The following is a 21,577-nucleotide window of genomic DNA, read 5'->3' as shown; positions in this document are numbered from 1 at the left end:
TCAGTAGTTGAAACTTTGGGTCAGGTTGTGATCCCGGGGTCCTGGTATTGAGTCCCACATCAGGCTCCCCGCAGGGAGGCTGCTTCTCCCTCTGCCTGTCTCTGCCTCTCTCTCTCTCTCTCTCTCTCTGTGTGTGTGTGTCTCTCATGAATAAATAATTAAAATCTTAAAAAAAAGAAATTGTACAGATACACAGGGAATGCAAACTAATGAAAATCATGCTCACAATGTGTTGCTTATTTTTAACTGTAGTAGTTAAAATAAAAGAAAGAATGTTGGGGGCAGATCCTGGCAGTGTCAGGCTCAGATTGTAGCCAGTCTAAGCTATGACCACTAGCCTCAGAGCCACTACCAAAGAGAAGAATCATGCTGTAGAACAGCAATTCTACAACCTCAACACCATAATGTAGTCTCAGTGGTGGGACCAGAGGAGCAAGGAAGTACTCTAACCAAGGGGTATACACTGTAGTGTGATGGAGCTGTCCAATTTTTTGGATTGCTATCATCAGCTTCTGAAAATAATGCAAATGGATTTTAAGAGTCACTCACTTAGGAGCAGTCTTCCTGGTTTTCAATGCAGTGGAATGGAGAAGCATTTTTGGATTGATTAATGCCAGTAATACAGCTTACTACTGATCATCACAGATGATTGTTCATGATCCATACAAACGACTGATGTTCCTTAAGTGACAGCTAGCTTAGTGGACTGGATCAGAGCTGATGCAGTTTGTTTACTCAAAGAAGGGCACTTGTCCTTTGTTCTTTTAATGTGAAGAACTCCCCAAATGAAATGGCTGATATTTTGCATATACAACCCATGCTGGATTGGAATGTTCATCCACTTAATATGCTTCTTGCTATGGTGATTGTAAATGCCATCATTAAGGCTTCCCTTTTACATGGGTATCTCATTGTACTTTTCTGCTGAAAAATCAATCAATGATCTCAGAAGCCATATCAATTTTGTCTCGGCTTTTTCTTATGGGTATTAGAGATGCTATGAAAATTAGAGTAGTTCACAAGAGAATGAGGAAAAACAAAGTGGTATCAAGGGACTTGGTCAGTGCAATGAAAAGATCTTAAGTTGTAATTAAGGAATGGTATGCATGATGTAGATATCAGTGGAGTCAATGAAAAAGTCTTAATGTAAGACTGTCAGAGGTTGGGTAGACTGATGAAGGCCCCTGATGGTCTCCTAAAACTGAAGATCCCTAATTAAATTTATTTATCCTATTTGGGGGGAAGGTACAAAGCTGGATGACAAAATGAATGACAAACCAAACCTAACCTCTAATTATCAGTGTCAATGGTCTGGCAAATTAATCAGGATGGAGACTGATGAAGGGACCAAAGTCTATTGGCACAACTCTTGGCGGGGGACCCAAAGTCATATGCATACGTATGGATAAATAGCCAAGGGGGTAGAAACCTTGACAAAACTCCAGGTAACTGTAATTCCGAAATCATTGGTGAAGTCTTAATGTGGATGGCAATTAGATTGAGAGGTTATAGGGAGGGAATTAGGTAAAAGTTTGGATGAAAACTGGAATATTTGAACAGAATTTATAGAAGTAGATGCATCTCATTTATCTGAATGTATTATTGGATGGGTATTATATCTGAGTGGTGGAAACTTCCAAGGTATTGTAATACCTTGGCCAGTATTATTAGACATGCTAAATGGGAAGCTATAGAATTGCCTGAGTCCATGTAGGTTGTTAATTTGAAACAGTATTGCATAACTTGTGGGCAAAAGGGATTGCCACTTTAATTAATGACATGTTAGAAATTGGAGTGCCAGTACCAACACATTTTCAGTAGGATTGCACTATGTGGCCCATGGAAAAGGCAAGTGGCTCACGGAGACTAACAGTACATTATCCAGGCTTGAAAAAAGTAGTAGGGCCCAGAGCATCAGCAGCCCATCATATGATTTCAACAGTGCAAAAACCGCCAAAATCTAAGAAACTGGTACTCAGTGACTGGTCTTTACAAATGATATTTTTCTCAATTCTGATCTCAGAAAAGAGCCAATTACAGTTTGCCTTCATGTGGAAAGGCTCCCAATTTACATTTTGTCATATCATATTACTAGCGGGCTAGTTGAATTCATCAACTTCTATCATCATTTGGTTTAGAAGGCATTTAAGCCATTTGGTTTAGAAGGAATTTACTGCAGGTCCCCACTTTGATAAGACACCACAATTTGATGATATTGTAATATCAAAAATGGAAGAACAGGGATCCCTGGATGGCGCAGCGGTTTGGCGCCTGCCTTTGGCCCAGGGCGCGATCCTGGAGACCCGGAATCGAATCCCACATCGGGCTCCAGGTGCAGGGAGCCTGCTTCTCCCTCTGCCTGTGTCTCTGCCTCTCTCTCTCTGTGTGTGTGACTATCATAAAAAAATAAAATAAAAAAATGGAAGAACAAGTGAGAACTGACTTGAATCAATGATGGCACACGTGACTAATAGGTCAATTGAAAAACTTAGCAAAGAGGCAAGGGCCTGCTTAAATGGGGAAATTATTAGAATAACCTGGGCAGGAGCCAGTCATGACAGGAATTCCTTGGGCAATCAGAAATAAACTGCTGTCATTGGGATCCCTGGGTGGCGCAGCGGTTTGGCGCCTGCCTTTGGCCCAGGGCGTGATCCCGGAGACCCGGGATCGAATCCCACATCGGGCTCCCGGTGCGTGGAGCCTGCTTCTCCCTCTGCCTGTGTCTCTGCCTCCCTCCCTCTCTCTCTCTCTGTAACTATCATAAATAAATTAAAAAAAATTAAAAAAAATAAAAATAAAAAAAATAAAAAAAAAAAACTGCTGTCATTGCCTATGCCAAGAAGCACAGCACTTGGTCAGGTTGTTTGGATTGGGGAGGATATATGGGAATATTGCAGCCTCTTAGCCATAAAACTACCTGAAAGAAAACTGTGATTTGAATAGGGAACTGCATAACAGAAGGCTATATCAGAATTGCAAAAAGTCATGGTTCAATGAATTCCTCTGGGCCCTTATTTTCCACACTCAAATTAGCTTGGAAGAATCTTCGACTTGCACTTATGTTGATCAGAGCTTATGCCAAAAGCCTATGAGTGCTGCCCAGCAGTGACCACCAGGATTTCGGACCAGGAAATTTCCACGTGTGGCAGCCAGGTACATGCCATTTGAGAGACAATGGTTTGTTACGGGGCCTTAATTGAAACTGCCCATATGACTAAAGGCCATAAAATAATCTTGAAATCTAAAAGATTTCAAGGCCATTTTTGGGTAATGTCCAAAAAACACTCTAACAAAGAGGCAGTGCCAAGAAGAGTTGCATAATAAAATGTAAATGGTTCATATAGGAATATGCTACTGAAAGAATATGTGATGGTACCCAGGAGTTTTCATGAATAGGCAGCCTTTTTTTCCTCTAGGGTTGACTTTGGAATCATCTGAGGGGATTCCAGATCACATTATCACATGGGCTATGCCCTCTTCACAACTCTTAATTGACCAATAAGAAGTTACTTGGTTTGTGGACAGCATCCTATTCCAACGGCTACCACACTATAACTGGCTGATGAAAAAATTCTGATTAAAGAAGGCAAGAGCGGGATCCCTGGGTGGCTCAGCAGTTGAGCACCTGCCTTCAGCTCAGGACTTGATCCTGGAGACCTGGGATCGAGTCCCACGTCAGGCTCCCTGCATGGAGCCTGCTTCTCCCTCCGCTTGTGTCTCTGTCTCTGTCTCTCTCTCTCATCTCTCTCTCTATCTCTGTGTGTGTGTGTGTGTATCTCATGAATAAATAAATAAAATCTTAAAAAAAAAAAAAAAGAAGGCAAGAGCGAACCAACTAAATGGTCTGGCCTGCATGTTGTTTTCTTTGCAGTGGGGGATAATTGAACAACAAAAGTCCAATGTTTTGGGTGCCTACAGACTGATGGGTGATGGCCAGTTGTCTGGCCCTATGGTCAGGCTGATGGGCATGCCTGCAGGGTCACAGTCCTGATGGAAACCACTCTGGGAATTTGAGAGACTCAATAAAGTAGAACATACGGATGCCCATCAGAAGAATCCCCTTCCAGGACTGGAAGAATATTGGAACCAGTGAATGGATATCCTGCTGTGCTCACTTCGGGTGGCCACACCGGTCCAAGAAGTGAGTGGAAATAGGGGAGCTTCAGCGATACTGAGATGGGCTGATCATTGACATGCCTCCTGCACCTTCTTTTTTTTTTTTAAGATTTTTTAAATATATTTATTCATGAAAGACACACACACACACACACAGAGAGAGAGAGAGAGAGAGGCAGAGACACAGGCAGAGGGAGAAGCAGGCTCCATTCAGGGAGCCTGACGTGGGACTCGATCCTGGGTCTCCAGGATCACGCCCTGGGCTGAACGTGGTGCTAAATCGCTGAGCCATCCCGGCTGCCCCCTCCTGCACCTTCTAAGGCACAAATAGCAGGGAGAGAGGCAGAAATTGAAGAGGCTGGGGGACAGATTCCCCAGGGCAGAAGCCCTACACATAGCTGACACGTAGATGTCACTAGACCACTACCAACAAGGCTAGGAGTCTAGAAATGGGTGCCAACAGTAAAGAGACATTTGTTCTGGACTAGACTTTGTATACCCAGTGATAGATGCAAATTGTATTAGTCTGCTCAGGCTGACATAACAGAATACCTCAGACTGGGTAGCTTTAACAACATCCAGTTTTCTCACCATTCTGAAGGCTGGAAGTAAAAGATGAAGGTGCCAGCAGGGTCAGTTTCTGATGAAATTTTTCTTTCTGGCTTGCAGAAACCTGCTTTCTTGTTTTGTCCTCACATGGCCTTTTCTCTTTGTGCATGCGGAGAGGGAGAGGGAGAGAGAAAGAGATATATAGAGAGAGATCTTGTGTTTCTTTTCTTATAAGGATACAAGTCCCATCAGATTAGGATCCCATATGACCTCATTTAGCTTTAATTATCTCCTCAAAGGTCCTTTCTCTAAATATAGTTGGGGAATTGGGGATTTAACATACGAATTTGGAGGGGATATAATTCAGTCCATAACGCAAATATTCAAAATGCTAAGAAAAAAGACTGGAACTGAAGGTACTGTGCCAGTTTGGACTGCCAAGTTATATTTCTTGAAACCAAGAAACACATTTTATAGCCTATGATGTCCAAAAATGAACAAATAGGATAACAACATATCATATTTACACATTATGTTGCATGTCATCCTCAGAGAAAGTGGTTTTATAGAGAATTAGAATGGGTAATGGAAACACTTCTTGCTAAAATGAGAGGAGATAAAAGTATGAGGGTCTGGCTGACATGCTTTCATGAGTGTGGGCTCACACTCAACATGAGGAGTGCTGAGCAAAGGTTCCTATTCAACAGCTTCCTCTACTTTTCTGGTTGATGTGGGGAAGAGAACTGGGAGAAGATGCTGTGTAACTATATTAAATTTCCCCACATTACCTCAAATTTCTTTTTTCCTGCCTATTATGGGGGTCCTAGGAGCAGGGCTACAACCACTGGTGGCCAAAAGAGGTATGATTCCTAAGCAAGAAACTTTAAGCATATCTTTAAACTTTTATGTCAAAATTTCCAAGGGCCTGATGGCATTAATTGTGCCATCTAGCAACATTGGGATTGACTGTGAATGCAAATTTATTCTAGTGGTTGAGAGAGCTCACTAGTTCCAGACCTATGTAACCCTGCCTCATGTAACAAGAGTGGCTGAGGAGGAGGCAGTGCTAGACTTATATTGCTGTCAGCAATGTGGCCCAACACAGAGACTGAATATGTATTCCTCTCAAAATTGGGTAAGTTTGGGTTAAAAACAATGACAAATGGAGAAAAGAAGGAGTAATAGTAGCTGAGGGTAGAGGAATGAATAAATGAAGAGGGAAATCCCATATTTCATTGGTGCCTAAAGAGAGGCTCAGAGAAACGGAATGATGCTGTCTCTAGCACAATTATTTAAGATGCTCAAGAAGGAAGCCATACATTTTCCAGGATTTTCCTGCTTCTGGAAACTGACAAGGTCAGTTGGAAGGCTGCAAACCTGAGTGGCATTGCTTTGGGAGACACTTGGGTTATTTGATATGATCATGCATTGGACCTATTGTTAATGACTGAGTGGAACTCTGATAGTGTGCCAGTATCTTTTGACTCATTTTTCAGGTTACATATACTACAAAGGACATCATTTGGGAAGGAATTTCCAGGAAACTACTCTCCATTGGTCATCAGATTGGGTAATGTGCAACTCCCAGCAGACTGATAACTATTAAGTATAAACCTTGATGATTGAATGCTTAAAAAGGTTCCTTCTTATAATAGAAAAAAATATAGCAGTTACATGTATGACCATGCTGTTAACAAATACATAGCACTTTTATTTCTGTAAATGTGAAGCTTTTAGCCAGAAGAGAAAGGAATAATGGGTTCCTGATGGGAATAAAGCAGCAAGCTCCACATGGTAGGTGTGAATTCCTGATGTAAGCCTCCCAGAAATGAGATGAGAATGGTTATAGGAGGCCTAGTGGCATACTGAGACTAAATTTCATGGAGGTGTGACTATCCCCCCATCTAACCATAGGGTAGGAAACTCAGCATTTTGGGGTATAGAACAGGTATCCTAACAGTGCTTCAACCATTAGTACATAACGGCAACAATAGCCATGACAGCTTAAATGACACTGGACCACAAGACGGAGAAGAGCTTTAAGAGAGTTAGGTGCTGATCTGAGCATCATGGGGCAAGTTAAATTTGCTTTTAATAAGGAGTGACATATAGGGACAAAGATTTATTAACTGGTTAGAGGAAATTCTCTTGGGGTGCTTGGGTGGCTCAGTCAGTTAGGCATCTGCCTTCAGCTCAGGTCATAGGCCCAAAGTCCTGGAATCAAGCCCAATGTCAGGGCCCCTGCCTCTCCTTCACCCCTGGCTTATGCTCTCTCTCATTATCTTTCTCTCTCTCTCTCAAATAAATAAATAAAATCTGAAAAAAAAAGGAGAAAATTCTCTTCTAGGAGGAGGCAAAGGATGGGAATAAGTGTGGGAATCCAACAAAGATTTAGTGAAGTGAGTCCACCAGACTCAAGGTCTAATTCTGGGTACTGTTAGGCCCCAGTGTTGGGAAAGAGACTGTATCCCAACTCAATAGCATCTCTTGACTATGTTAATAAAAACGGAAGGTGAGGGAGCCTTGAGGCAATACCTCCTCCACTTGACTGCTGAGGCCCAGTGGGACCCCCGATAGGACTCTTGGGTACCTTCATACTTATGGAAAATCTCTGAGGGCATTTGTGATTTACACTGATGCACTATGACTACACTCATGCCAAACATAAATCAGAATAAGACATACACTGTGGTATAAGAATAAAAACAATTCTAAGTAACACTTGTGTCCTGCCCCTATGTGGGAACTGAGCCCAGTTATACAATAACAAACAATTGATACCAGTCAGCACAAGCCTAGGAACTGGGACAGGGTGACTGTCTTTGTCCCCAGCTGACTTGGCACCCATAAATAGCTGAATTATTGCCAATTGTGACAATGTTTATCCATGGTAATATCTGGTACATTGGGCAAAAGCTGATTCTGTTAGGAAGAGATGTCAAATACCTTCACAATTCCTGCTGATTTGTTCTGTATTAAAACAGAATTGTATCATAACCATATTGGGATACAGTATCACACTGGTAGTGTTGGTAAGATGCAATGACCTGTGTATATAAGTCATGTGATGACACTGATATTGATGATCAAATATATTGAGAAATCAACGTAAAGCCTCCTCAGGATATAATGCCAATGGAAAATGGATGGCCTAGGGAAGACTGGGATTTAGCTAACCACTAACCAACTGCTATTCTGAATAGTTCTGCATGAGTTTATCACAATGTACAAATAATGATAAATTAAGGGGAAACATAAGTAAATTGGTAAAGAAATATGAATGTGATGTAAGTATATGTATGCAGTGGCTTGAGAGGATAGATTATTTGTTTTCTTAAGTCTATCATTACTCCATGATAACTCCTCCAATTATGAGGCATATTCATGCTGATACTATTGCTGTATCTGCTATATAAATAGTATGTCAAACACAGATGCCCAGAAAAACATGATAGTTTTGCTCTAAGCCTATGCCAAGAGCTTGGGGGTGTGTGGCAGGGCATGAAAGAAAGGGTTAATTTACCTGCCAATGATTCAATCACTGCACATTTCCAAGAAAGACCTGTTTCAGGCCTGGCTCTTCACAAACAAATACCTAATAATACCATTCATATGAAATATCCAGAATAGGCAATCCATAGAAATGAAGTAGATTACTGGTTGTCAGGGCTCAGACAGAAGGAAAATAGAGAGTAACTGGATAACATGTATAGACTTTCTTTTTCACGGCCTGAAAATATTCTGGAATAAGATAGTGGTGATGGTTCTATGACACTGTGAATATACTAAAAGCCACTGAATTATAGAGTGAAAATGATTAAAATAAAAAGGTGAATTTTTTTTTTTTTTATTTTAGAATTTTACTTACTCATTTGAGAGAAAGAGAGGGAGCGAGAGAAAGAGAGCACACAAACTGAGGGAAGAGGCAGAGGAAGAGGGAGAAGCAAACTCCCTGCTGAGTAGGAAGCCCCATACAGGGCTCAATCCCAGGACCCTGGTATGACCTGAGCCAAAGGCAAGCAGTTAACTGACTGAGCCACCTAGGGGCCCCAAAAGGTGAATCTTACAAGAATTTTATCTCAATTAAAAACAAACACTTGAAAGAACTCTGGTCTCGGCAAATCTGGAAGATGGCGGAAGAGCAGGGTCTCCAAATCACCTGTCTCCACCAAACTACCTAGAAAACCTTCAAATTATCCTGAAAATCTATGAATTCGGCCTGAGATTTAAAGAGAGACCAGCTGGAATGCTACAGTGAGAAGAGTTCGCGCATCCATCAAGGTAGGAAGACGGGGAAAAAGAAGTAAAGAAACAAAGGCCTCCAAGGGGGAGGGGCCCCGCGAGGAGCCGGGCTGAGGCCGGGGCGAGTGTCCCCAGGACAGGAGAGCCCCGTCCCGGAGGAGCAGGAGCTGCACCGACCTTCCCGGGCGGAAAGGGGCTCGCAGGGAGTTGGAGCAGGACCCAGGAGGGCGGGGATGCCCTCGGGCTCCCGGGGACAGTAACAGCAACTGCGCCCCGGGACAGTGCGCCGAGCTCCCTAAGGGCTGCAGCGCACGGCGGGACCCGGAGCAGCTCGGCCGGGCTCGGGCAGAGGAAGAGGCTCCGTGCAGAGGGGCCTGCGCGGTTCCAGGAGCAGCTCGGAGGGGCTCGGGCGGCGGCTCCGCGGAGGGGGCTGCGGGGCCCGGGAGCGCGAATCCAACAGCCCAGGCTCCGGAGCACAGGGCGCCGGGACACAGCCCAGGATCCCGCCTCCCCCGGGACAGGCCGAGGCCGGGAGGGCCCAGGACAGCAAGGACGCTCCTGCCCCAGCTGAGCAGATCAGCGGCCCCGCCCCGGAGCCTCCAGGCCCTGCAGACGGAGTTCCTGCCGGAGCTGAATCCAGGTTTCCAGAGCTGCCCCGCCACTGGGGCTGTTCCTCCTGCGGCCTCACGGGGTAAACAACCCCCACTGAGCCCTGCACCAGGCAGGGGCACAGCAGCTCCCCCAACTGCTAACAGCTGAAAATCAGCACAACAGGCCCCTCCCCCAGAACACAGCTAGACTGACAACTTCCAGGAGAAGCCAAGGGACTTAAAGTACACAGAATCAGAAGATACTCCCCGGTGGTTCTTTTTTTTTGTTTTGTTTTGTTTTGTTTTGTTTTGTTTTGTTTTGTTTTGCTTTGCTTTTTGATTTGTTTCCTTCCCCCACCCCCTTTTTTTCTCCTTTCTTTTTCTTTCTCTTTTTCTTCTTTTTTTTTTTTCGTTTTTTTTCTTCCCTTTTTTTTCTCTTTCTCTTTTCTTTCCTTCTTTCTCTCCTCTCTTTTTCTCTTTTTCCCAATACAACTTGCTTTTGGCCACTCTGCACTGAGCAAAATGACTAGAAGGAAAACCTCACCTCAAAAGAAAGAATCAGAAACAGTCCTCTCTCCCACAGAGTTACAAAATCTGGATTACAATTCAATGTCAGAAAGCCAATTCAGAAGCACTATTATACAGCTACTGGTGGCTCTAGAAAAAAGTATAAAGGACTCAAGAGACTTCATGACTGCAGAATTTAGAGCTAATCAGGCAGAAATTAAAAATCAATTGAATGAGATGCAATCCAAACTAGAAGTCCTAACGACGAGGGTCAACGAGGTGGAAGAAAGAGTGAGTGACATAGAAGACAAGTTGATAGCAAAGAGGGATACTGAGGAAAAAAGAGACAAACAATTAAAAGACCATGAAGATAGATTAAGGGAAATAAACGACAGCCTGAGGAAGAAAAACCTACGTTTAATTGGGGTTCCCGAGGGCGCCGAAAGGGCCAGAGGGCCAGAATATGTATTTGAACAAATTCTAGCTGAAAACTTTCCTAATCTGGGAAGGGAAACAGGCATTCAGATCCAGGAAATAGAGAGATCCCCCCCTAAAATCAATAAAAACCGTTCAACACCTCGACATTTAATTGTGAAGCTTGCCAATTCCAAAGATAAGGAGAAGATCCTTAAAGCAGCAAGAGACAAGAAATCCCTGACTTTTATGGGGAGGAGTATTAGGGTAACAGCAGACCTCTCCACAGAGACCTGGCAGGCCAGAAAGGGCTAGCAGGATATATTCAGGGTCCTAAATGAGAAGAACATGCAACCAAGAATACTTTATCCAGCAAGGCTCTCATTCAAAATGGAAGGAGAGATAAAGAGCTTCCAAGACAGGCAGCAACTAAAAGAATATGTGACCTCCAAACCAGCTCTGCAAGAAATTTTAAGGGGGACTCTTAAAATTCCCCTTTAAGAAGAAGTTCAGTGGAACAATCCACAAAAACAAGGACTGAAGATATCATGATGACACTAAACTCATATCTGTCAATAGTAACTCTGAATGTGAACGGGCTTAATGACCCCATCAAAAGGCGCAGGGTTTCAGACTGGATAAAAAAGCAGGACCCATCTATTTGCTGTCTACAAGAGACTCATTTTAGACAGAAGGACACCTACAGCCTGAAAATAAAAGGTTGGAGAACCATTTACCATTTGAATGGTCCTCAAAAGAAAGCAGGGGTAGCCATCCTTATATCAGATAAACTAAAATTTACCCCAAACACTGTAGTGAGAGATGAAGAGGGATACTATATCATACTTAAAGGATCTATTCAACAAGAGGACTTAACAATCCTCAATATATATGCTCCGAATGTGGGAGCTGCCAAATATATAAATCAATTATTAACCAAAGTGAAGAAATACTTAGATAATAATACACTTATACTTGGTGACTTCAAACTAGCTCTTTCTATACTCGATAGGTCTTCTAAGCACAACATCTCCAAAGAAACGAGAGCTTTAAATGATACACTGGACCAGATGGATTTCACAGATATCTACAGAACTTTACATCCAAACTCAACTGAATACACATTCTTCTCAAGCGCACATGGAACTTTCTCCAGAATAGACTACATATTGGGTCACAAATCGGGTCTGAACCGATACCAAAAGATTGGGATTGTCCCCTGCATATTCTCGGACCATAATGCCTTGAAATTAGAACTAAATCACAACAAGAAGTTTGGAAGGACCTCAAACACGTGGAGGTTAAGGACCATCCTGCTCAAAGATAAAAGGGTCAACCAGGAAATTAAGGAAGAATTAAAAAGATTCATGGAAACTAATGAGAATGAAGATACAACCATTCAAAATCTTTGGGATGTAGCAAAAGCAGTCCTAAGGGGGAAATACATCGCAATACAAGCATCCATTCAAAAACTGGAAAGAACTCAAATACAAAAGCTAACCTTACACATAAAGGAGCTAGAGAAAAAACAGCAAATAGATCCTACACCCAAGAGAAGAAGGGAGTTAATAAAGATTCGAGCAGAACTCAACGAAATCGAGACCAGAAGAACTGTGGAACAGATCAACAGAACCAGGAGTTGGTTCTTTGAAAGAATTAATAAGACAGATAAACCATTAGCCAGCCTCATTAAAAAGAAGAGAGAGAAGACTCAAATTAATAAAATCATGAATGAGAAAGGAGAGATCACTACCAACACCAAGGAAATACAAACGATTTTAAAAACATATTATGAACAGCTATACGCCAATAAATTAGGTAATCTAGGAGAAATGGACGCATTCCTGGAAAGCCACAAACTACCAAAACTGGAACAGGAAGAAATAGAAAATCTGAACAGGCCAATAACCAGGGAGGAAATTGAAGCAGTCATCAAAAACCTCCCAAGACACAAGAGTCCAGGGCCAGATAGCTTCCCAGGGGAATTTTATCAAACGTTTAAAGAAGAAACCATACCTATTCTCCTAAAGCTGTTTGGAAAGATAGAAAGAGATGGAGTACTTCCAAATTCGTTCTATGAAGCCAGCATCACCTTAATTCCAAAGCCAGACAAAGACCCCACCAAAAAGGAGAATTACAGACCAATATCCCTGATGAACATGGATGCAAAAATTCTCAACAAGATACTGGCCAATAGGATCCAACAGTACATTAAGAAAATTATTCACCATGACCAAGTAGGATTTATCCCTGGGACACAAGGCTGGTTCAACACCCGTAAAACAATCAATGTGATTCATCATATCAGCAAGAGAAAAACCAAGAACCATATGATCCTCTCATTGGATGCAGAGAAAGCATTTGACAAAATACAGCATCCATTCCTGATCAAAACTCTTCAGAGTGTAGGGATAGAGGGAACATTCCTCGACATCTTAAAAGCCATCTATGAAAAGCCCACAGCAAATATCATTCTCAATGGGGAAGCACTAGGAGCCTTTCCCCTAAGATCAGGAACAAGACAGGGATGTCCACTCTCACCACTGCTGTTCAACATAGTACTGGAAGTCCTAGCCTCAGCAATCAGACAACAAAAAGACATTAAAGGCATTCAAATTGGCAAAGAAGAAGTCAAACTCTCCCTCTTCGCCGATGACATGATACTCTACATAGAAAACCCAAAAGTCTCCACCCCAAGATTGCTAGAACTCATACAGCAATTCGGTAGCGTGGCAGGGTACAAAATCAATGCCCAGAAGTCAGTGGCATTTCTATACACTAACAATGAGACTGAAGAAAGAGAAATTAAGGAGTCAATCCCATTTACAATTGCACCCAAAAGCATAAGATACCTAGGAATAAACCTAACCAAAGATGTAAAGGATCTATACCCTCAAAACTATAGAACACTTCTGAAAGAAATTGAGGAAGACACAAAGAGATGGAAAAATATTCCATGCTCATGGATTGGCAGAATTAATATTGTGAAAATGTCAATGTTACCCAGGGCAATATACATGTTTAATGCAATCCCTATCAAAATACCATGGACTTTCTTCAGAGAGTTAGAACAAATTATTTTAAGATTTGTGTGGAATCAGAAAAGACCCCGAATAGCCAGGGGAATTTTAAAAAAGAAAACCATATCTGGGGGCATCACAATGCCAGATTTCAGGTTGTACTACAAAGCTGTGGTCATCAAGACAGTGTGGTACTGGCACAAAAACAGACACATAGGGATCCCTGGGTGGCGCAGCGGTTTAGCGCCTTCCTTTGGCCCAGGGCGCGATCCTGGAGACCCGGGATCGAATCCCACATCGGGCTTCCGGTGCATGGAGCCTGCTTCTCCCTCTGCCTGTGTCTCTGCCTCTCTCTCTCTCTCTCTGTGTGACTATCATAAATAAATAAAAATTAAAAAAAAAAAAAAAACAGACACATAGATCAGTGGAACAGAATAGAGAATCCAGAAGTGGACCCTGAACTTTATGGGCAACTAATATTCGATAAAGGAGGAAAGACTATCCATTGGAAGAAAGACAGTCTCTTCAATAAATAGTGCTGGGAAAATTGGACATCCACATGCAGAAGAATGAAACTAGACCACTCTCTTTCACCATACACAAAGATAAACTCAAAATGGATGAAAGATCTAAATGTGAGACAAGATCCCATCAAAATCCTAGAGAAGAACACAGGCAACACCCTTTTTGAACTCGGCCACAGTAACTTCTTGCAAGATACATCCACGAAGGCAAAAGAAACAAAAGCAAAAATGAACTATTGGGACTTCATCAAGATAAGAAGCTTTTGCACAGCAAAGGATACAGTCAACAAAACTCAAAGACAACCTACAGAATGGGAGAAGATATTTGCAAATGACATATCAGATAAAGGGCTAGTTTCCAAGATCTATAAAGAACTTCTTAAACTCAACACCAAAGAAACAAACAATCCAATCATGAAATGGGCAAAAGACATGAACAGAAATCTCACAGAGGAAGACATAGACATGGCCAACGTGCATATGAGAAAATGCTCTGCATCACTTGCCATCAGGGAAATACAAATCAAAACTACAATGAGATACCACCTCACACCAGTGAGAATGGGGAAAATTAACAAGGCAGGAAACAACAAATGTTGGAGAGGATGCGGAGAAAAGGGAACCCTCTTACACTGTTGGTGGGAATGTGAACTGGTGCAGCCACTCTGGAAAACTGTGTGGAGGTTCCTCAAAGAGTTAAAAATAGACCTGCCCTACGACCCAGCAATTGCACTGTTGGGGATTTACCCCAAAGATACAAATGCAATGAAACGCCGGGACACCTGCACCCCGATGTTTATAGCAGCAATGGCCACGATAGCCAAACTGTGGAAGGAGCCTCGGTGTCCAACGAAAGATGAATGGATAAAGAAGATGTGGTTTATGTATACAATGGAATATTACTCAGCTATTAGAAATGACAAATACCCACCATTTGCTTCAATGTGGATGGAACTGGAGGGTATTATGCTGAGTGAAGTAAGTCAGTCGGAGAAGGACAAACATTATATGTTCTCATTCATTTGGGGAATATAAATAATAGTGAAAGGGAATATAAGGGAAGGGAGAAGAAATGAGTGGGAAATATCAGAAAGGGAGACAGAACGTAAAGACTGCTAACTCTGGGAAACGAACTAGGGGTGGTGGAAGGGGAGGAGGGTGGGGGGTGGGAGTGAATGGGTGACGGCACTGGGTGTTATTCTGTATGTTAGTAAATTGAACACCAATAAAAAATAAATTAAAAAAAAATAAATAAAAGAAAATAAAATGCAAAAAAAAAAAAAAAAAAAAAGAACTCTGGTCTCCTGTCTGTAAGTATTCTGATCAAGGAGAAACAAGAATTTCGGGGGGCGGGGGTCAGGTGGTATTTCTAATGTTGCTGTAAAGAGTGGGTTTTTTTTGGAGCTGACTAAAGGAACTTTGAACATTTCCAGAGACCTTATCACTACTTCCCATGAACTCAATAAGAAAAATGCAAGAGCGTGTGGAACAACAACAAAAATCACAACAAAAAAATTGTGGCTGATATAACTTCTTTTGGTGTTACCTCGTATATGAATCCCTTTTCACGGTTGAGTCTGTGACCTCGGCTTGGCATAGCAGTCTCACCAGGTCTGGTATTGAACCAGAATCCAGGGCTGGAAGTATTCTTTCTGGTAGCAGCAGCAGTGATATCAGGCTCTGGTGACCACAGCCCTGAGGGCATGAGCCACAGCCTCCTGCTAGGGCAACGGAGGGAGCACCTTCCCAGGGCACTGTATCTGTAGTTACCTTGGCTATGGTAAGACCGATATTCTCACTTTATTCCTATTCATTTTCAATGCCTATTGCTTCAGAATTCCAAGCAAATCTGGGTGATACATGATAAGTTTTCAAAATAATCTTTTCTTGCTTAATCAGCCAATATCAGTTTCAGTTGCTTGTGACATGTAACTCTGGCTTTGATAAAAAAAAAAAAAAAAATCTTTGTTCCAGCCATCTGATAAGACTAGCTGGGCTCCTTGAACCTTGACCTTGAACCCTGAAAAAGAGTATTCCCTAAAGCTGTGATGCCATCCATCTGGCATCCATCCCCCCACCCAGAAATTTGCCCATAGTCATTGCTCACTAATATCTACATTGCTTGTTCTTATAACCAAATGATTTAGTTCTATATATTCCACAATTAGTTGCTTTTAATATTTATTTCCCCCTTCAATTCTTACCTCTTATCCATCAAAACCCAGATGAATTCCTCTTCTCCAGAAAAATCTGTTCAACTGCTCTTTTTTTTTCAACTGCTCTTTAAATATGTCCCCTCCCAGACGTTATCTCAATGCTTATTATAAATGTCAAATCATATGGCACAGCCTAAATTTGTGTTTCTAAAGAATTGCTCTGATATCTCTTTGATCTTTGCAGCTAGGCTGTTAACTCTGAAGTTTTTGAATTCTTTCAGCAAATTGGTGGATGGCTAGAACTGGTCTTTGCATTTGCTTTTTTTTTTAATTTTTATTTTTTTTTTATTTCCAATATTCAGGACAATCGTTTTTGTGTGAGCAAAACCGTGTAATGATCTATCTAAACTGAAATCTTATCATGTCAGTTAGCAATTCCCTATTACTCATGAGATGGAGACTCCTTCGTGGTATCTGACAATCCATCCCTCCATCTCTGGTGGCAAGGACTTCTGCAGGCTATTTCATGACCACCCTCTTTCATGCGCTTCTTGTTTTGTATACCCTCCTGGGTTCCCTGAAGTTCTCAGAAAGTCATCATTTAGCACATGCCTGCCTTCATGTGTGTGATTGCACTTTTTCTCAGATTTTTCTTTTCCTAACACATAGATATTTGCCCTGAAGACCTTGCTTAAAGATTTCCTCCTCTCCAAAGTCTTTAGAAGAACTGCACTGAGGCTGGTCAAATAGAGGGCAGGAAGCAGGCACCCTGATCCTGGCTTGGACACTAACTATATGTACCCATGGAAGCCATCAAACCCCATTGGGTCTCTTTAGCTCTCCTCAGTATTATTTGTGAAGACAGTCACAGTGGGGAGATATTCAGATGACGAAAGCTCAAAAAGATCTGAGTCTAGTTTATTGATTATAGGTTGATCCAAGATCCTTTATTTTTTGGGTTTAGAACTGCTGACTAGCACATGCCTCATGGGCCCTGAGATGCTATTCACGTCTTATACGGTGGAGAATTAGTTCCACAGTGTCCCTCCTGTCGAAAGTGAACATTCTCAAGACAAGAATGATCATGGGCCCCAGAGACTAGAAAAGAAGCTTATGGCTTCTGTCCCCGGCCAAGGAGAATAGGAATTTGGCCAGAGCAGAATAGAAAGATGACAGATTTGGAAGCTATGCTCAGGAGTGCTGGGTGCCTATAGGGAATACACACTAGCATATTGCCTGTGCACTCTTTCTGAAGCAGTTGCTGCCAGCACGGGCAGACAAAGCCTATTTATTGAAGAGCATTGTTTCGGTTTTCCTACAGCTTCATGAGACAGCACAACGAGGCTTCTGAGTCCGCATAAAGCTATCGACTCAGGGAGAATGGTCTGCAACCTTCAATACACGCTCTTATCAGAACACAGAACAACTAAACACAAAGGACTCTAACAGAATAACCTCTGGTAAAATGTGACTGAATTCTGCATTAAGTAATTAAATGTGGCCTTTCTTATTGCCAGTCAGATGGATGCTGGGTATCGGGAAAGGAGGGTAGGAGAGAAGATGTGAGAGGTAAAATTTTGTGGTTAGGCAAACTGCTATATTCAGCTGAGCAGGGGGTAATATTAAAATGGCTTGTGAATTTTACAAAGCGTGCTGTAATATTTTTCATTAACATTCCCTTTAGCTTTAATGGTAGATAGTAACTGCTGACAGATGACAACCGTTGAGGTGGCCTGCTAGTACAGCTTATTCTCTGCAATGCAGAGTAAATGTGCGAATCCATTCCACTTAAAGTGGATACCTGGGGAGAATCAATTTGGTGGGCAAAACACGAGCAACAGAAGCTAGTCATTCATCACTCCCTTATGTTTTGTTTCTAAGAAACTCAGCTTTAATAATCTGATGAAATCTAGTTCTGTGACTGAAGCTCCTTCCATAGATGTGACATCCACGAGATCACCAAGGGAAGAGTGAAGAGCGAGGCCATCCAGCTTGCAGCACATCTTGACACTCCCTAACATTATGATACTTGCTGACACTCTCTGACATCATGACACACCTTGAGATAGAGGAGACAGACAACCAGCTCTTGTAAATATATTCACAGAAATTAGTATAACCCACTTCCTTTTTTATAGGAAAACATCATTGGTATCGTTCCTCTGGATCACTCATCTCCTCTGCCATCATGATAACCAACAACACTGGAATGCAAGAGTCAAGAGAGCAGGAGGCTTGTCTGCCTTGGTTTCTCTTCACCTAGTGGCCAGCAGAGTCTCTAGTGCTTTGGAGCTGCTTAGTAAATATCAGCTGGCTGACAGAGGACCCCATAGTCAACAACTTGACACTCAACAAATGGACATGGGAAAGCAAGCCTGCAAAAATGAATCTAAAAAGCAAGACAAATGAATAAACAAATAAGCAAACAAAAATTAGAATCAGACCTATAAATGCAGAGAATAAATGGGTAGTTGCCAGAGGGAAGGGGGTAGAGGAATTAGCAAAATAGATGAAGGGTCATGGGAGATACAGACTTCCAGTTTTGCAATGAGTAAGTCACAGGGACAAAAGGAACAGAGTGGGGAATGTAGTCGCTGATATTCTAATAGTATTGTATGGTGACCAATGGTAACTCTACTGTGGGGAGCAAACTATAATGTATAGACCTGTGGTATCACTATGCTGCACACCTGAAACTAATGTAACATTGTACCTCAACTGTATTCAAATGAAAACCAGAAAAAAGAAGAAGGAGAAGAAGAAGAAGAAGAAGAAGAAGAAGAAGAAGAAGAAGAAGAAGAAGAAGAAGAAGAAGAAGAAGAAGAAGAAGAAGAAGAAGAAGAAGAAGAAGGAGAAGAAGAAGAAGAAGATCCTGGCCCCACCCCTCAGTTTGAAGGTGTTTGACTTAGTGATCCTGTCCAGTGATGAAGTCTTCCTCTTCTGGCCTCTAGCCTGTTGGATCTATCTTTTCACTAGAAATTATGCTCCAAACCATATGTACCCTCCCTAACATCATTTTCATGTGTCCAATAAGATAAAGCTTATATATATATATATAAAAAAAAAAAAAAACCCTATAGTAAGGGGAACGTCTGGGTGGCTCAGTGGTTGAGTGTCTGGCTCAGAGTGTGACCCAGAGTTGTGGGATCAAGTCCTGCGTTGGGCTTCCTGCATAGAGCCTGCTTCTCTCTCTGCCTATGTCTCTGCCATTTTCTCTCTGTGTCTCTCATGAATAAATAAGATCTTTAAAAAAACAAACAAATCTACAGGAAGAATTTTGGAAGTCTCTGTATTTGTTAACTAAATCGTTCCATTTGGGAAGTAGGTTTTGGGATATCTCCTAAGGAAACAGGAGCCTTGACCCAGTTTCCAGCAATTCAGCTTCTTTGCATCCTATTTGAACACTGTGCCTTTTAACATTTCAGAATAAGACAAAAACAAACAATCATACACACAAAAAATCTTTTGATTTGAAATGAAAAATACGTATCAGGCAAGGAAAAGCTATTGGAAGAATGAAATGTCCGGAAACAAAGTAAAATTTAGGAAACCTGAAGGACTTAGCAAGCAGATACTGCTTGGTTTGAGTGTATGTGCCTGTAGGGGGATGTTGATTTTCAAACATTAAAAGGATTGCAGCACTCTGAGTTTCACCAGTTGGATCATGGATCAGACATTGGTTAATTTCAAATCCTAAGTGTGATCAAAGTGCAGCATCCTGGTTTCTTTTTTTCCAAGGCTTTGGGATAACAGGTCAACCTTCTTATGTTCAGTGGGAACAGGTGGCTGAGTGGGGCTGGGCAGGTCAGAATTCAGCATCCGGGGTTCCAGGGCACTGGTTTTGGTTGCTTTACATCTTCCTACAGGCCTGGCCTAAATGTATGGTACTGCCATCCTGGATCTCCCAGTGAGAGATATAATTTTGCACATTCTTAAACCATGCCATTTTTCATTGTGAAAATTCCACAACAGAGAGAGTGTACTACAGCCCTGAGACAAATGAAACAAAATCATGTCTGTCTACCTGGTAGATTACATTAACAACAGACAGCAAAATGACTCAATTTGTGGCTCTCCCCAGTCTCCTCAAAATTTAGTCCTAATGGTTTGTGCTTTTTTGGAGCAGCTCTTTAAATCAGAAGGAACAGGAAATAATCTACTGAGCACACTTTGTTTTTCTCTCCTGCTTTCTTGGTCCTCTTGCAGCTCTGCTTACTTTTGTTTTCCAACAGTGACAATGAAAGTCTTCTCAGACTAAAGAAAAGCTGAGGAGACACGGAAGCCCCAGACTTTGGGACTCTTTACCTTCATTGCCAGACTCCTGGGACATGATCCTGGAGAGAAGCTTTCAGCTCTGGGTGGGGCCCGGGAGTCTGCATTTCTAACACGCTCCCAGGTGGTGCTGATATTGCTTGTTGACAGACATCCTTTAATCCTTGAGAGCTGTGTACTAACTCGTGACCTGGAAGCAAGTCAAAGTCTAGGGACATCGGGTTTCTTTCTTTCTGGGTTTGATTTCTTTCTTTCTTTTTTTCTTTCTTTCTTTCTTTCTTTCTTTCTTTCTTTCTTTCTTTCTTTCTTTCTTTCTTTCTTTCTTCCTTCCTTCCTTCCTTCCTTCCTTCCTTCCTTCCTTCCTTCTTTCTTTCAAGATTTTATTTATTTATTCGTGAGAGACACAGAGAGAGAGAGGCAGAGACATAGCTGGAGGAAGAAGAAGGCTCCATGCAGGGAGCCTGATGCAGGACTCGATCCCTGAACTTCAGGATCACACCCTGAGCCAAAGGCAGATGCTCAACCACTGAGCCAACCAGGTGCCCCGAGTTTATGTATTTCTAAAGTTGGGTTAATAATATCAACCAGGGTAGCCCCGGGTGGCTCAGTGGTTTAGCACCACCTTCAGCCCAGGGTGTGATCCTGGAGACCTGGGATCAAGTTCCATGTCGGGCTCCTTGCATGGAGCCTGCTTCTCCCTCTGCCTGTGTCTCTGCCTCTCTCTCTCTCTCTCTCTCTCTCTCTCTCGAATAAATAAATAAAATCTTAAAAAAATAATAACCATATGAACACCCATCTCACAAGGCTACTGGGAGACATGAAGTGAGAGCTAGATGTTTAGTGTACTTACAGGTGTGCACGTATATTGCATTTATTGTAATGCTGCATATAAATATTATTCATTATTCATGAACCCAGATCCATTCTTTATCAAAACCATCACTATGATAAGGGGCAAATGAGAACCCTGCCCACAATTTATCTTCCAGGATTTCTCTTTCTCTTCACAATAGCCTTGGCTATTCGCATTAACAGGATTTCATTTGATTAAAAATCTAGGAGGAAGATGAGTGTAGATAAGGCCTCTGGACACAAATAGACCTGCTCTGGCCACAAAGACCATTTCCCTCCACATGAGAAATTGCAAGATATGAGGCCTTCAGGAAATCTTAACCTCAGTGCCATTC

Source organism: Canis lupus, chromosome 16 (assembly GCF_011100685.1).
Source record: "Canis lupus familiaris isolate Mischka breed German Shepherd chromosome 16, alternate assembly UU_Cfam_GSD_1.0, whole genome shotgun sequence".
NCBI classification, from domain to species: domain Eukaryota; kingdom Metazoa; phylum Chordata; class Mammalia; order Carnivora; family Canidae; genus Canis; species Canis lupus.
This window is presented reverse-complemented; position numbering follows the sequence as displayed.